Consider the following 16,990-nt stretch of genomic DNA (forward strand, 5'->3'; position numbering starts at 1 on the left):
AAGACAGAACAGTTTTATTGCAGGACTTAATAGGTTTTGCACTTTTGAAAATGATACGCATAGTTGTTATCTAATGAATGTGACGTCATTATCCTGTAACGCAACATTATCTGTATGTCCGATTGAAAAAGATTCATTACCAAAACAAGGAGCTTACTTGCGACAGTATAGAAAGTGTAAGAGAGGAAAGCTATTTAAAAGAATAATAAATTTGTGAAGTGAGATTATGAGCTGGGTAAATAACATCCATCCATTCATTCATTCATTCCTTCAAACATACATTGTGTTCATTAACATTCATTGAATTCGCATTAAGTTTGGTAGAGCTATTCATAGAAAAACTGTGCCGGAACTGTGGTTCCACTAGAATTTCTTTTCTTGAAACGTTGCATGTAAGACACGCATTTGTTGAAATAATTTAATTTGCACAATAATAAGAAAATTTTGTTTCTTGCATTTTACAGAAAAATGTTAGGAATCATAAGTAGCGTAAGGCGTTAGACTTCAGTAAAAGGGAAAGGTGTAAGTTACGTCCTTGGACAGTGCGAGAAGGGAAAATTAATTACTAACATGCGGCATAATGATAATAGATCCTTCATTACTGAAGCTTTGAGAAAGAATGTGTGTCAGGTTGAAGAAGTAATAATATATACGAGTGATTCACGAGGATTTATTGTCCTTTACGAGGCTTATTTCCGAAGAAATTCTGAGCAAAAATGTCATATAAGCATGGGTCCTATTCTCAATATTTACAGAGTTACATTCCGTTATTGGAACGCATTGCTGTGAACGCGTGATCTTGGTCAGCGTGCAGTCAGCAGCCAGCGCGAGCGCTACGGAAATCAAAGATAGCCGTATGCAGTTACGTAGCGCGACGAGTGCCTTTCAAAACCGTGCGGCCAAGTGTACTCAAGCGAACTCTCCAAAACTGTAAATTACTCGTAGGATGCAAAATTGAACTGCAAATAATTAAGTCGGTGGAAGTGGTGTGATTTGTAATAATTGTTGCGATAAGAGCGTAAGAATAATGTAGCCTAATTTTCTAGTTAAAAATAGAAAAAAAATGTCTGTACGAAGTAACTAAGGAGCTCACAGCACATTTTTAGCTTCATAATACTTGAAAATTAAAGAAATGATACTTATGAATGGTTCATTATCTATTTGCATTATTCTTTTACCTTGAAACTAAAGAAAAATGTACCGTATTTTACAAACAACTTTAAATTAGTGTAACTCTGAAAATATTGAGAATAGGAACTATGTTTATATGGCATTTTTTTGCTCAAAATGTCTCCAGAAATAAGCTCCGTAAAGGACGGTAAATCCTCATGAATCACTCTGTATTTCAGAAGGAGGTTCCATTAGAAAAGCAGACATAGAATTGTACTCCAATACATGACTTGGAGTTATTATTGACCCAGCCACTCACTTTGAACAGGTTCACTCTCAGACTCAGGATGAAGATGAAGAATAATACATACCTATTTATTAACCTACCGTGGCTTGCTTAAAAGAAAAATATAGGCTATATAAAAAAAACATTGAAGCAGTTGGATTATTAATTGGGACTCGCCACACCATTACAAGATTTCTGGTGAATTTCTTAAAAAAAAAAAAAAAAAATGTGAATTACCAAATATACTTATTCAAGAAATTGTCAAAAAATACCAAAACATCATGTGAGATTTCAAGCAATCATATGAATGTATACAGATTACGTAAAATGTACTATTTTCAGAATTTTTGTTATGAGGTTAGGTGAAAGTACCATATACAGAGCTATCTATTAATAAAACATGAAGTGAATTATTTCGATTTTAAACCCGTAAACTAACAAAGTCACCTTGTTCCATGTCCATATTTCTATTATTTGCAATGCCATAGTGTTCCATGTTCAAGTCGAAACAGTACCAACGCAAAAGTTAGCAAACCATGCATTAACATACTGTCAGAATTCGGCCTAATTCTGATAAGTCACCAACAATGCCTAAAAAGTCGTATAATAAATATCCATCGATCTTTAACATTAGTGGTAAATCGAGTATATCATCGTTGGTATGAATGTGTCCAACTTGGTCTCTTAATAATAGTGCTCGTCTGTTTTTCATGAAATGTTTATCTGTGCTTTTTGGGGATTATTAAACGTTATTAAATTAACTATTATTTTTCAGACGATAGTATTAAGGTTCCAGGCTATATTCAAAGTTCTAGTTCAGTTAGTTCTAATAGGTAACTTATATTAGTGTTCTATAAATCAAAATTTGCAGTGTACACATTAATCAGCTATGGCATTCGTAACAAAGAAGGATATTTATTGTTTACTGTGACATTAGGACATTTCAAGTAGATCAGAAAATGATATCGCAAATACACTGATAAATCCTTACAATTACTTTTGAAAGATAAGCCACATAAAAAATCATACTGCTATCAGAAGCATGTGTTTCACAGAATCAAATGCCCACTTGCTTATTGCATTAATTAATTTTTTGAAAAGGATCAGTCACAATGTAAATGTTACTGAGCATAAAATATTACAAGCCCAGCCATAGTATCGTCCAAGAGGTTGATTCAATGCTTGCAGTCATAGAAATATACATTAGAAACCAAGAACTTCGTAGTTCAATGACGGTCTTTAGAGCTATTCAGAATTTGAGTCAAATAAGGAATTCAGTTAGCCAAATTGTGCCAACTAAAGTTTCTTTTTATTGTAAATCAATTATCCTTAAATCAGACCTAAACAAAGTGTCCTACTAAAAATAGAGCACATATAATATGAAAAAGACAACAGTTCAGTTAAATATAAATGTTCATTTTCAGATTGTGAATTTCAGCAAGTTAATAATATCTTGGTATCCCGAAAAACAAGATCTAATCAAATTGTATCTTCACCATAACCGAAATTAATTGGCATGGAGTGAGTGAAAATAGATGGAAAAGAAAAGGATATCAAGCCACTTCACAAGTATGTAATATGTAGACGTAAGAAACTGAGATAGTCTAATGGATTAGTTGCTCGTTGGGGAGAGCAAAATGTTTTATGTACTTCATCTTTGAAATGAAAGTTGTTACTGATAGCCACAGTGCTCAAAGTCCATCACCATAAGCCCCATATTTCCTTTGCTTATAAAATATTCTGATATGTTTGTTCATTAATATGCTTTATGTACGCACTGAAACTTAAGAAAGAAATGTGGTCGACGTAGAATTATAAGTTAAACAAAATTGATTACCTCACAACTTTAACAGCTTCTACTGTGAAATAAGGTAAATGTGACTCAAAACAGTATGGTTCTAGACCAGTCATATCAATTGATACCCATAAGCGCAAGCGCGCGCTTTAGAGCTCAGGAGACCCTGAGCGCTTTACAGCGGAAAGGAAAGAGACAGACGAGAGAGGTAGTATATACCGCTTGGTCGAGCTATATACAGGGATAGCCAGCACTGATTCAATGGATCAAGAGAAGAGAACTTATTAAAACTGTATCCATGTTAATTTTTATATTTGTCTGAGAAGTATAAGTGGATTATAAGAATGTAAGTTTTTAATACTCATAATTCATGAGTTTGTTTCTTTTATTTAAAATGAATATTTTCTCAACTTTTTTTTATAGAAAAGTGAAACTTTCAGATATGTTTGTTTAGTAGCCTTATAGGTACTAAAACAATGTTTTCGTAAATCTAATATATCGTAAATACGTATTACTGAAGATAGTATTACAAATTTTGAAAATATTCGCATGGAAAATGTTTGTAAGGAAATGTATTAACAAAGCAAGTACCGTTACATCATAAGCAAAAGATATGTGCCCATGTGTTGTAAAAATGTCAGCTCTATAGCTTCACCAGGTCTCGAGAAAATAATTTAATATTCTGATGATAGGAAGTTCACCAATATCACCTTAAAAGCATAATGCGATAAGAGTTTTGTTATGGAGTATAAGTTACACTTAAACATATAGGCCTACAATACCTAGGTAACTTTGCTTTGTACTATAATATTGTTTTGATTAGTTTATTGATTACTTTTATTAGGCTAAATATACCATCAATATCAATTCATGCTTATTACGCCATGCTCAATCTCTTTTTTTGGGATATTACTTCCTTTATGAATGATGTATTTCCATCAATTTAATACAGTATAGTTGTACTGCTATGGAATTTATGTGAATGTTCCTTCTTAACTCTTCATTATGTTACTAACGTTTAAAACACAACTTCAGTATTAAGAAATTGGTGTTGGTAAACTACTTTTGTTTTACAGACAATATAAATAATATCAAACAAAAAGAAGGCATATAAAAATAACGACATCAAATTTCACGTTTCGTTTGAGTACCACTGTTTTCTTAATCCAACAGGCTGCTTATTCTTCCTCCTATATCTAGCGCTTGATGCCCGCGCACGACGTCAAGGTCAGAAAATCCTATTGGTATTAATTACCGGTATATAAAATCACTGTGCAGTATACAGAGTCTCTGGGCTTAACTCAATGGAGGACAGTTTGTAAAAAAATATTAATAATTCTACAGCCTAAGTAGGCCTATAAAGATTGGATAAAAAGTAATGGCAACACATGTCTACCACCTACTGCCACACTTCATCGCGGTTGATTTCCTGCAGTGCCCGCTCTATAGCGCGAATAATCGCGTCTCTTGTGTTGAAACGTTTCCCTCGCACAATGCGGAGCACGGTTTTGTGGCATTGCCTACCTGCGCGAGTCACGCGCAGATCAACATCAAACAGGAAAGCAAGGAGCTGAATTGTGTGGTCGTAAACAGGGGGTCGTTCTGGACGAGGGCTGTCTTGAATGACATCCCCGTCTTCACGGAATACTTTGACCCATCGTGCCGCGGTGCGATGTGGCAACGCTAATAGCTACACGTTTCACGCGGTCTTGTGCAACTTCAGTGTTTATCCAGGAGGATTTATATTTATAAGATACGACATTCAAACCAGTTGCCTAAGGACAGAGCTGTAATGTACAGTAAGATGTTTTTTTTTCTTCATACTTGAGTGACTAGTTAGCTTATTAAATTTCTGCTCTACTTTCACAAAATTCCGTCCGTTATATTGCATAGTTTCCACTCTACAATATTTACAAAGGTATAATACAGAACCTTTTGAGGAGAAACGAGCGTTGAGTGACTTCCGCCGATTTTGGAATAGACAAAGACGCACTTGAACTGCCAACATAGAAAAAAAAATCACCACCTGTTCAAGAGCGCCACATTCAATCGCTTTCACCTTCATCCTGACGAGGATAATGAAAGCCTAAACTAACCTAATCCAATCTGTCACTAAAATCCTGAACTAACCTAACCTAACTTGTCGCAGATTCGCCTATACAAGGCATAACAAAAGGCTAAACTATCCTAATCTAACCTGTGTTTCGTATATGCAAAACATAATAAAAGCCTGAACTAACCTAATCTAACCTGTCACTAAAATCTTAAACTAACCTAACCTAACCTGTCACAGATTTTCCTATACGAGGCATAACAAAAACCTAAACTACTAAACTAACCTAATATAATCTGTCACTAAAATCCTGAACTAACCTAACCTAACTTGTCGCAGATTCGCCTATACAAGGCATAACAAAAGCCTAAACTATCGTAACCTAACCTGTCACAGTTTCGTATATGCAAAACATAATGAAAGCCTAAACTAACCTAACCCAATCTGTTACTAAAATCTTAAACTAACCTAACCTAACCTGTCACAGATTTGCCTATACAAAGCATAACAAAATCCTAAACTACTGTAACCTAACCTGTCAGAGGTAAGTACGTAAGACATAATGAAAGTCTAAACTAACCTAACCAGTCATAACACTCCATTTTCTTATCTCTGCACACTTCCCTGAGGTATGAAAATGGCCGAATTTCTATCCCGCTAGAACATTGCAAACTACAGTCGTGCTCAAACCTCCTTACGTTTCGCGAAAGCCAGTAACATGCGAGCGCGATGTTGTCACAACTACTCTCTCCGCCTCTGTCACTCAGCGGCAGTAGTTTTAAAACTGTGGAGCGCGACCCTTTACCTGAGGTTGGTTTGATAGGGAGATGCAGAAGACTTAATAATAGTAATAATAATAATAATAATAATAATAATAATAATAATAATAATAATAATAATAATATTTATTATTATCTTCAGATTGCATCGAATGAAATTAAAAGTCACAAAATATAGAAAAATTAGTTGAGTCAGACGTAACTCGCTGAATTTATATCAGTTTTGCAAGTTTTACTTTTATTAGGGTTAATAAAGTTGTCGAATAACACAAAGGCGCAGCTTGATCAAATAAATTGAACGATAGAATTAATTTGAAATAGTAGGCCCTAATTTTCTGTAGCCTGCATATGAATTGATTGAATTGACATGGCCGTAAATAGCATTATGTCCATGCTGTCAGAGCACATTCTTACAAAAATAGCGGTTATTATATGCCTGTGTTCCGTTTAAGGAAAATGATGAATTAATAAAACGTACCTTTTGTGCTGCAAATTTCTACTCCAGTGGCAGAGCTAATGGTGAGCCAACATCGTCGTCGTCAGCCTCCTCACCATCAGTTTCACTGTCATCTGTGTCACTGTCTTCTTGTAAATTAATGACCACTGGTTCTAAAATGCTTTCCGAGCCTAACTCTTTAGCGAAATCTTCCTCTTCTAATTTCACCGCGTGTTTCACGCATTTTCAAGTTCCTTATTTACAAGTTCTTCCACATCCGACATTTTGAAAGTTTTGTTGTTTCTAGCGACCTCCCTTTTCACCTGGGCCCAAATTAGTTCTATTGCACTATACTGGCAGTGATAACGTGGGAGTCTTATCACTTCATGCTCCATTTCATTGGCCAGCTGATCAAGTTCATACATTTTTTCACTGCTTTTGAAAGGCAACACTTTTTTCCAAAAGTTCTGACTTAGTGTCTGAGGGAGAAAAACTAACACCTTTACTTTTCAGCCATTCACTGATTTCATCTTTTTTGGAGGAGATATTTGGTGTTTTATTAATGCTAACGGAATGGTATAGAGCATTGTCCATTATAATTATATTCCCTTCCTCTAGATGATTTAGAAATCTCTTTAAGAACCAATCGCGAAATGATTGTGCCGTCATTTCTTCGTGATAATCACTGATTTTCTTTGATCTGAATACCCATTTACTACCTGGAACGAAATCTGTTTCAGCTGATGCTACATGGCAAACAATAAGTCTACCTCCCTTTCCTAAAGACACTTTAAGACCTCTATTTCTATTTGAGTCTTGCCAAACATATTTCAGAGAATGATTTTTGTTGACCCACGTTTCATCAAGGTAAAATGTGGGTCGAGTGTCACCTGATGATCTGATCATATGCATTTTGCGCAGAAACGTCAGTCTTGCGGTAACAATATCATTCCGTTCCATTAGATATTTTTGCCCATCATTGGTTTTCCTATAGCGGAATCCCAACCGATTCAATCATCTTTTAGCGGAAGAAACTGAAAATGAGTATTTTTTTTTCTAAGCAGTACAGTTAGTTTGTTAGCTGTCGGAAATTTTCCGTTATCGTAAAAGTAAAAAATTGTACGTCGTACAACGTCTTTTTGGAAGTCGTCTAGATTTGTAACTCTTTCAGGAACATTCATATGCTTTCTAGGAGAATGGAACAAATTATCGGCACCCTGTGTTTGCGCTCTTTTAACGTCTCTGCATACACGGGACACTGTAGACACACTTAAACACGCCTCGGCAGTCAGTGCTTGACATTTTGAAAAGTTAAGATTTTTACGCATTTCTTCAGAAGAGTATTTCCTAAAGAAATTATAGACACTAAACACCATTTTCCGAATTTTACTGCCATATCCACTCGATCCACCATTCCCACTTGCACTGGGCTCACTAAGAGACATAATTGATTTGAGAATGCCAAATTGCCAACACACGAAAAAGATGTTACATTACACTTTCATATACCATACTTTAAACAGAGCCAACTGCACACAACACCATCAGAAATCGAACTGACATTTCAATTTAGTAGTCTCTCTTCTCTCCTCTCACAAACAGATAACTCTGTTTATATTCTGAAGGGACCCTTTGTTTGAAGCTGTAAGCCTATGGTTCTCAAAATTCTTACATATGATAAACATTCCTTATCGCATCGCAGCTGTATAAACATCGTCCACTATTTCATTGCTGAAAGTCAGCACAGAGCAATGAGACAGAGGCAACTGTCACGAAAAAATCTTACGAAATTACGATGATCAGAAACAACTCTCTGATTCATTAGAAATTCCATCATCCACATTAAGGACAATAATAAAAAATCTCTGCAGCTGCGACGTCGGAAGGATGTAAGCGCAAGAGAGTGAAGTGTGACAAACATGAGAACTTGGAAACACGCACACGACAAATAACTATAAATTACTTTTTCGATAGAATTGAGTACAGTACATATTGTAAATGTCTTTGACGTACAATACAGTAATTACATAATGGAGTAATACTGTATTACTTTTCATGAATCATGTATTTCCATAAAGAAAAATGCTAATAGATACTGTATATAATGAAAATTACAAAGTCTACCCGTCTAATTCGCGGTCCCGATTAATACGAGGTTTACACGCGGTCCCTTGAACAGGTCTTATCGGGGTTTTATCGTATTAACCCATAAAATTGGAACAACTGGGGGTAGAAACGTGATTTTTGTTTCTATGTGTTCAGGAAACATTAAACATTCATCAGATATACATGCAGGGTCCCAACAACATACCAATTTTCCCAGCGCACTTGTTATTTTGAGATTTCTAAGCGGCGACTATGCGGCGGGTCTGCGTAGCCCGTATGTTGCAACGCAGCACTGCCGCTATTGGCTATCGCCGATAAGCAGACACATGCAAACGTCAGGAGGTTTGAGCGCGACTGTAGCGTGAAACGTTCGTAATGTCTCGTAAGTTATGCTGGTACGACATGAAAGACAACTGTTCCACAATAGGAACAGAAGTCACTCAACGCTCGTTTAACTCGTTTTGAACCAGTGGAGAGAGAGGTCGAGGTCAGCTTCAGGTCCTTTTTTCACCTTAGAAGGTTGTCACACATGAGGCGACTTGTGATAAATTAAAACAATTAATTAGTCAGAATTCAGCCGTATTGCAAGCTTCAATTCGTGACTTATTCCGATGAAGTACAGGCGTGAAATCCTTTCCGCATACGATTATTATTATTATTATTATTATTATTATTATTATTATTATTATTATTATTAATAGTTCTGAGAACAAAAATGTAGGCACAACATGAGTTGAGGTGAATGGAATTTACCATCCTCTTTGAAATATTTGAGAGCATTGAAAGTAACATGTACTGCTGTTTGCAAACTCGATTCCTACGTTTTATAGTTGAAGTCTCTGTATTGTTAATGTTACAAGCAGCCGCTCATTAGCTGTTGCCTATGTTCGCCACATAATTAGTGCACTATTCGAAAATACGGAGTTGTTACGGGTTTGGTTTATCGATGTACCGGCGCGTGGGTCCTCGGCGATGACTGCGGTTGCGACCGACACAATTAGTACCGTAATATCGCATTTAAACAACAACACACTTAAATTATAATTGATGCTGAAAATGTCGATTTTCTTGTACAATAGAAGTGGAATAAGCGTAAATATGTTCCAGTTCACTCTCACCAGTTCTTCCACTGAAATTCTTGCAATTTGTAACTTACCGTACTGTTGTCTTTCAGTTCCTGAAGTGTATGTGGATTAGAGTTATAAGTTACACCCTCTCTTTCACAATAGGCTATAGATATAAATCACTTTTTAGAATAGCACCAATGCCATCTAATGGACTGTTTTTAAACTGGTTTGTTTGGGAGTCTTTTGTTTAATATCGATCCCGTGTTCTCAAAATTATTCACTTATTTATGTAATGCCTGTCACTTCGGCGGTCGAATATTCGGAAATTTCGCAAGAAACTCCGTAGATACTCGGCGATCCAACTCATAATTTTCTTACACACAAATACATGCCGTACTTCTGTAAACCAATATCAGCTCTTTATTATAGCCGTAAGTGCCACTACTACTACTACTAATACTACTACTACTACTACTACTACTACTTCTACTACTGCTACTAATAATAATAATAATAATAATAATAATAATTATTATTATTATTATTATTATTATTATTATTATTATTATTATTATTATTATTATTATTATTATTATTATTATTATTCGTGATGACCTGTATGGTCGTGAAACTTGGACTCTCACTTAGAGAAAGGAACAGATGTTAAGGGTGTTTGAGAATAAGGTGGTTAGGAAAATATTTGGAGCTAAGAGGGATGAAGTTACAGGAGAATGGAGAAAGTTACACAAAGCAGAACTGCACGCATTGTATTCTTCACCTAGCATAGGCCTAATTAGAAATATTAAATCGAGACGTTTGAGATGAGCAGGGCATGTAGCACGTACGGATGAATCCAGAAATGCATACTATAGTGTGTTAGTTGGGAAGCCGGAGGGAAAAAGACCTGTTGGGGAGACCGAGACGTAGATGGGAGGATATTATAAAAATGGATTTGAGGGAGGTGGGATTTGATGATAGAGACTGGATTAATCTTGCGCAGGATAGGGACCGATGGCGGGCTTATCTGAGGGCGCCAATGAACCTCCGGGTTCCTTAAGTAAGTAAGTAAGTAAGTAATGTTGATATTAGTATATGGCAATGATTTCACGTTTGTACTGCACTGGAATAAGCAATGAACTAAAGCTTGCAACACTGGTTGATTGTTTTATTAGAAGTCACCCCATATGCGACACGCTTCTAACGTGAAGGTAGGACTTGAATGCTTGTCTCATCCTCTCCCTCCACTGAGTCGTCAAAAGACTCTGTCTGTAGTAAATTTATTTTTGCTCACATCAAACCGTAACTACAATATTGTTTCTCGCGGGAAGAAGCACATATGAAGCCATGCTAGGAAAAACGGGCTAACCCACACTTTTTTAAAATGAAGAAAAATTGAGTTTTGTAAATGAGGCTGAAATAAATATTAATAATGATATTTATTCATATATGTGAGCGTGAGATTCAAGAAGACAGTATAAATTTATAATTTTGTTAAAAAAGTTATTTATGATATCCCTAAACATGAAAACTTAAATAATAAAGAAAGATAAATTATTTGAGAACTTGTTTCAAGATTCACAATATCTAACTTCTGCAAAAAAATATTTCTATTCACTACCAATTCTAAAATATTTATTAAATCTTTCAACTAGCCTTATATTAACTAGTCTAGGTTTAATACAATTTTTAAAATATTATTTTGGCCAGGAAAGTGTAAGCAGAAGACATTTAACAGTAGTCAGCGTTATCAAAGAATGGCTTATGTTAATGTGCTCAGATTCTAAGGCAGATGTAAGGGTTCTGTAAGAGTCATGATATATTGATGGAACATAATTAAGCAATTCTTGTAAATTTTTTAGTTTGGCAGAATTGATAGGTCTTGAACCATCATATTTAGGGAGAAATATCACACAATTAACATTTCCTTCTACGTATTTCCGCAATTGTTTCTGCTTACGTCCTAAGTTCAGTGCACCAACATAAACACTGTTGAAACACCACAGCTGACGTGGTTATTATTTATTAGTGTTTTAAATGTGTACATTATACCAGTAATATCAAGTTAATACTTTATTCTGTAAAACCTATATGTACTGCTAATTTCAAACTTATTAAGAGTTGTTTATTATTATATCTTTCATTTAGACTGCATTGGTTAACCTGCTTATCAAATAGTTGCACTACTCTCCAGTAGACAGCAGGTGTGATGCAGCGTTGGTTAGCCCATTCTTGCCATTATAGAAAACGTCTTTCGAGAAATGCAAGAACTTCTGCTTGCTGTATTATACCTAATATGATGGTTTGAGCATAGTCCGATGTAAGAAATGATAGTTCTCATAACTGACAACAGAAGCAGCATTTATCTCGAAATTTTAATTTTCAGGGTTGGCCCGTTTTTCCAGGTATGTTTTCATATGATGTTCTACTGCGTATATGAATTACCACTTCATAAATGCAAAGAAATAAAAACCAAATTATCTCCAAAAATAGAGTAGTAAGCTAAAACAATAATTTTCTAGTCCGATTGTAATATTTTTTATAAAAAAGAAGCTGAACCTGTAAAGACAGTGGTATTGAACAAGCGAAAATATCTGTACCTCAAAGTATTGTATGACAAGTCCATTTTATCTGCTTTATGATAACAACAAAATACAAATTTCAGTTTTGTTTTTCTTTCATGGCTGGTAAAGTTAAAAACGTATTCTTTTTATTTTTTGTATAGCGGAAACATAATATTCCTTAAAAATTACGACACGCATAAGTGAAGAAGTCATTTTCTTTAAAAAATACAACAAATTCGAAATCAGTCGTACTTAGGACTTAACAGAGTATGCCTTCATATACTTTTAAATGGAGAGATGTCACCAATGAGGAGGTATGGAACATAAAAAAAACTTTGAAAAAATCAAATTCAAAAGAAGCTTATGATGTGTCAAATGATTTTTTTTTAATTCTAAATTCAATTTGTATTCCTCTTACAAATATGATTAATAGTTGTCTGAAACAAGGTATATTTCCATATCAACTAAAAATTTGTAAAATAATCCCAATTTACAAAAAAGGCAATATAGTAGTTACAGACCAATCTCTATCATTCCAGTGCTATCCAAGATGTTTGAATACGTAATTTTCAATCAAATTTATGACTACTTTGAAAATTCAGATCTTTTTAATACTAACCAATTTGGCTTTAGAAAGAGGAAATCAACAATTATGCAATTGAGTTTTTAATAACAGGAATTAAGAAATTTTGAAAAAACGTCACAAGTTAATGCTGTTTTTGTGACCTCTCCAAGCGTTCGATTGTGTTGATCACAACTTAATTTTACCAAAATTAGAATTTTATGGTATTCGAGGGAACACACTAAATATTTTTAGAACCTATCTTCATGGCAGAAGACAATTAGTCTCAATAGGTGAAAATTGGCCACCAGTAACATTATGGTGTTCCAAAAGGTTCAATAATTAAACCACTACTATTTTAATAGCAATTAATGACCTTCCTAAATTCATGAAAACTATAACAATTATGTATACTGATGACACTACATTTTTATGTTCTAGCTCTGCTCTGAATGAATTACGTGTTCTAACAAACAATATCCTATCACAGATGGCTTTATGGTTTGAATCTAATGGTTTTTTTGCTTAATCAAGAAAAGACTATCAACATAACTTTTAGCGTAAATCATCTAATACAGAACGACAACATACTAAACAATACCAAACTTCTAGGAATTTTTATAGACTCTAGTTTAACATGGGAAAAACATATCGAATATATATGCACAAAGTTATCAAGAGTTATATATTTATTAATAAATTAGTGACTTTTCTCTCAAAATTATTTAAAATGTGCCTACTTTTCATTCTTTCAGTCGATAATTCGATATGCCTTGATTTTCTGGGAAAATGGTACCAAAATTGGGAGTGTCTTGATTTTGTAAAAGAAAGCCATTAGAATTCTATGTCATTCAAACTATCTTGAACATTGTCAACCAGTTTTCATACAATCACAGATATTAAGACCTAGTCCTTTACATTCGACATAGCATAGACAATAATACTTATTAGTAGCCAATGTACATACGTGATCATGAAATTAGAAATTATGAAAAAATTAATATTCCATACTGTAGATTACATAAGTCTCACTTTGAGAGAGGAACATAGGATAAGGGTGCTTGAGAATAAGGTGTTTAGGAAAATATTTGGGGCTAAGAGGGATGAAGGTACAGGAGAATGGAGAAAGTTACACAACACAGAACTGCACGCATTGTATTCTTCACCTGACATAATTAGGAACATTAAATCCAGACGTTTGAGATGGGCAGGGCATGTAGCACGTATGGGCGAATCCAGAAATGCATATAGAGTGTTAGTTAGGAGGCCGAAGGGAAAAAGACCTTTGGGGAGGCCGAGACTTAGATGGGAAGATAATATTAAAATGGATTTGAGGGAGATGAGATATGATTATAGAGAATGGATTAATCTTGCTCAGGATAGGGACCGATGGCGGGAAGATGTGTGGGCGGCCATGAACCTCCGGGTTCCTTAAAAGCAAAAGACCAGTACAAATTTGTCTGTCATGAGGATGAAATTATGTAATAAACTTTCCAGTCAATATTATAAGTTACCAAACAATACTTTCAAAACTAGATTTTATAATTGGCTTTTAATTAATCCTTTCTACTCTGTAGGTGAGTTTTTTTGACGTAAATTCATATGAAATTGTTTTCTAATAATTAAAGTTATTTACATATAGTTACAAATGATACATTAAGAGTGTAGTGGTTTCATTAATTTTTAGAGTTCCAAAAATATTTTTTGTTTTCGTTGTTCTAATTAAATCTTACTGTTTTCAATTATATAATGTATTACAAATGTGTTGTTTTTTTTCCGCTTCTATATTTGTGACGAAGCCTATCACTGTATGTTTAATGGCTTAATTAATTGAATTGAATTTCATTGCATTGAATTGAATAAATCTCACCGTAAAGAATTCAGTAGTGTTATAATCTCAAAATTGAAAAATTGGATTTATGATAAGTACATTACCTCTGAGATACATGTATAGAAAAGTCAACTGTATTCAGTAGTAGTTATTGCGAAAGTTGCATATAGGTACTGCAAATATTTTTCATGTGGGGTTTTGATTAACTGATTTAATAACTATTGTTATATTTCATTGGCTGACATAGCGTGCTATGTTCTTAAAGTAAGAATGGAATTATCATTTATTTACAAATGTGACCAGAACCAGCTAGGGTTAAGTGTCCAACTAACTGCAGCTGATTGAGAGAAACAAGGAAATTGACAATAAAGATATTGTGGTTTTCATTATAATCACGTTGTAATACATGCAAAAACAGAATGAAATTATCGCATAAAATACTGTTACTGAAGAACATGTTCTTGTTCTATATTATGTAACACATCTTGTTTCATTTTTGCGGCAATATTCGACATTCATTTCAACAGAATATTTATTGTAGTCCTACCTATTGGATTTTCTTTGTGACGACAGCTGAAACTTGCAAAATTACACTGATTTCTTCAATTGCATTACCGTATCACATAAAAGCATATCGTTCTTTCAAACATTGCATAAACTAGTTTCATATAGTTGCCTTATTTTTCTTCTTCTTTTAACTATCAAGGTTAATACTTCGGAATCCGTTTCGAGACGCAGAACTGGCCTAACCATCGCTTGCAGATCGTCCCACATCTCTCCTACTCTTTGGTATGTAATAAAATGCTTGGGATCAAGTTATTCATTTTTTTGAACTTGACTTATTGTATTGATCTCAGGGTACCTTCCTAATTCTGATAGGAAAGGTACGTAAATCCTGAAAAATGCTATCTGTCGGAACATCTCAACTCTCTGCCAGTAAATCCTACTGCAACATCCACGTCGTGGCTCTGGACAAATCTTTCCACAGAAAAAGTAGCAAGCTATGCGAGGTGAAGGTGAGTTTCCAGCGTCTAGAAATTGCAACTTTCAGTTAGGGAAGTACACCCCAACAGAAAATTCATAGTCTTCTGATAGGAGGTTTTGCGATGGAGTGCAAACCTACCCATATAAAAACTTACTTTCTCATAATATTCAGAATGAAAAGGTCTGACAGCTCTACATTTGTTTGTGTTAATTAGTCTGGCACTTTTAATTATGAAATTTTGTTAATTTCTTGCTTGAAAGCTTCACCTAATCTTTAACCTTTCGCCATATGAAAATACTAATTTTCGTACAACCAGCTATAGCTTCCTAAACTGTCTGCGTAGGAGAAAACAGTTGCCAAGCAGTAATCAAACACACATACAAGAAAATATTTTCCACTCTTCACTCATTAAAAAGATTGTACCACTATCCAGCTAAATTAAAGCAGACGCTTGTACAGACTCTTATTATGCCTCGTTTCGATTATTGTGACGCTTTATTCAGTGATCTCAGGTGGATTTATCCCAGAAACTACAACGTGTTCATAATTCGTATGTTCGTTTCATTTGTAATGTCCGCTACTACGATTACATTTCGCCTTCTTTCGATAAATTATTGTGGCTCAGGTTAAATGAGAGGAGAAAGTTACATTCCCTTTCTCTCCATTCTACCGAATTTTGCACACCTCTACTCCCTCTTATTTATCTGTCCGATTTCACAGTCTTTCTCGGTATCATAACTTAAATACTCGGTCACAGTATAATAACACGCGAGAAATACCACTCCACACATCATCTCTTTTTTCTTCATCTTTCACTGTTGCTACTTCTCGTCACTGGAATTCTCTGCCGCCTGAAGTCAAGGGCTGCAGAACTTTAATTTCCTTTAAATGTAAATTATAAAATATCTTATGATGAGTTGCCAGATCTAACGCGTTGCAAATATTTAATGCAATGTGTTACACTGTATTTATTTTTATTTTTATTATTTTTTTTGTTTCTTTTTTTATTGTGTAATCATTTAATCGCGTTTATTTATCACTTAACGCCAATATGTATCCCACTGTGTTGTTTTTTATTATTAATCTATTTTTATGTACATTTTATTCAGTTGTCGGTTTCTGACTTAATTATGTAAATCCTACTTAATTGTAATCTAATACTAATATGTATACTAATGTTTTTATTTTTATTTTTACTGTGTACATTTTTTTATTGAAATATCGGCTTCTGTTTTTATGTGATTCGTATTTGATTCCAACAACATTAATATGTATTTCATTATGTTTATTTTTATTTTATGAGGTAAATTTTTATGTAACTACCTCTTTTGATCTCATTATGTACCTAAATTGTATCAGTATGAAATTACTTAATTCCGATCCAGTTGTATGTTCAACTATATAACCAAGTTTTAATCC

The 16,990-nt window shown here is 34.3% G+C and overlaps 1 protein-coding gene across 2 annotated transcripts in view; it reads left to right on the plus strand.

Moving 5' to 3' along the window:
• Positions 1-16,990, plus strand: part of LOC138700108 (neurexin 1-like) — a 940,828-nt gene that overhangs the window by 91,733 nt on the left and 832,105 nt on the right. The gene's annotated exons all lie outside the window — the stretch shown is intronic.

The sequence above is a fragment of the Periplaneta americana genome, chromosome 1, assembly GCF_040183065.1.
Source record: "Periplaneta americana isolate PAMFEO1 chromosome 1, P.americana_PAMFEO1_priV1, whole genome shotgun sequence".
NCBI classification, from domain to species: domain Eukaryota; kingdom Metazoa; phylum Arthropoda; class Insecta; order Blattodea; family Blattidae; genus Periplaneta; species Periplaneta americana.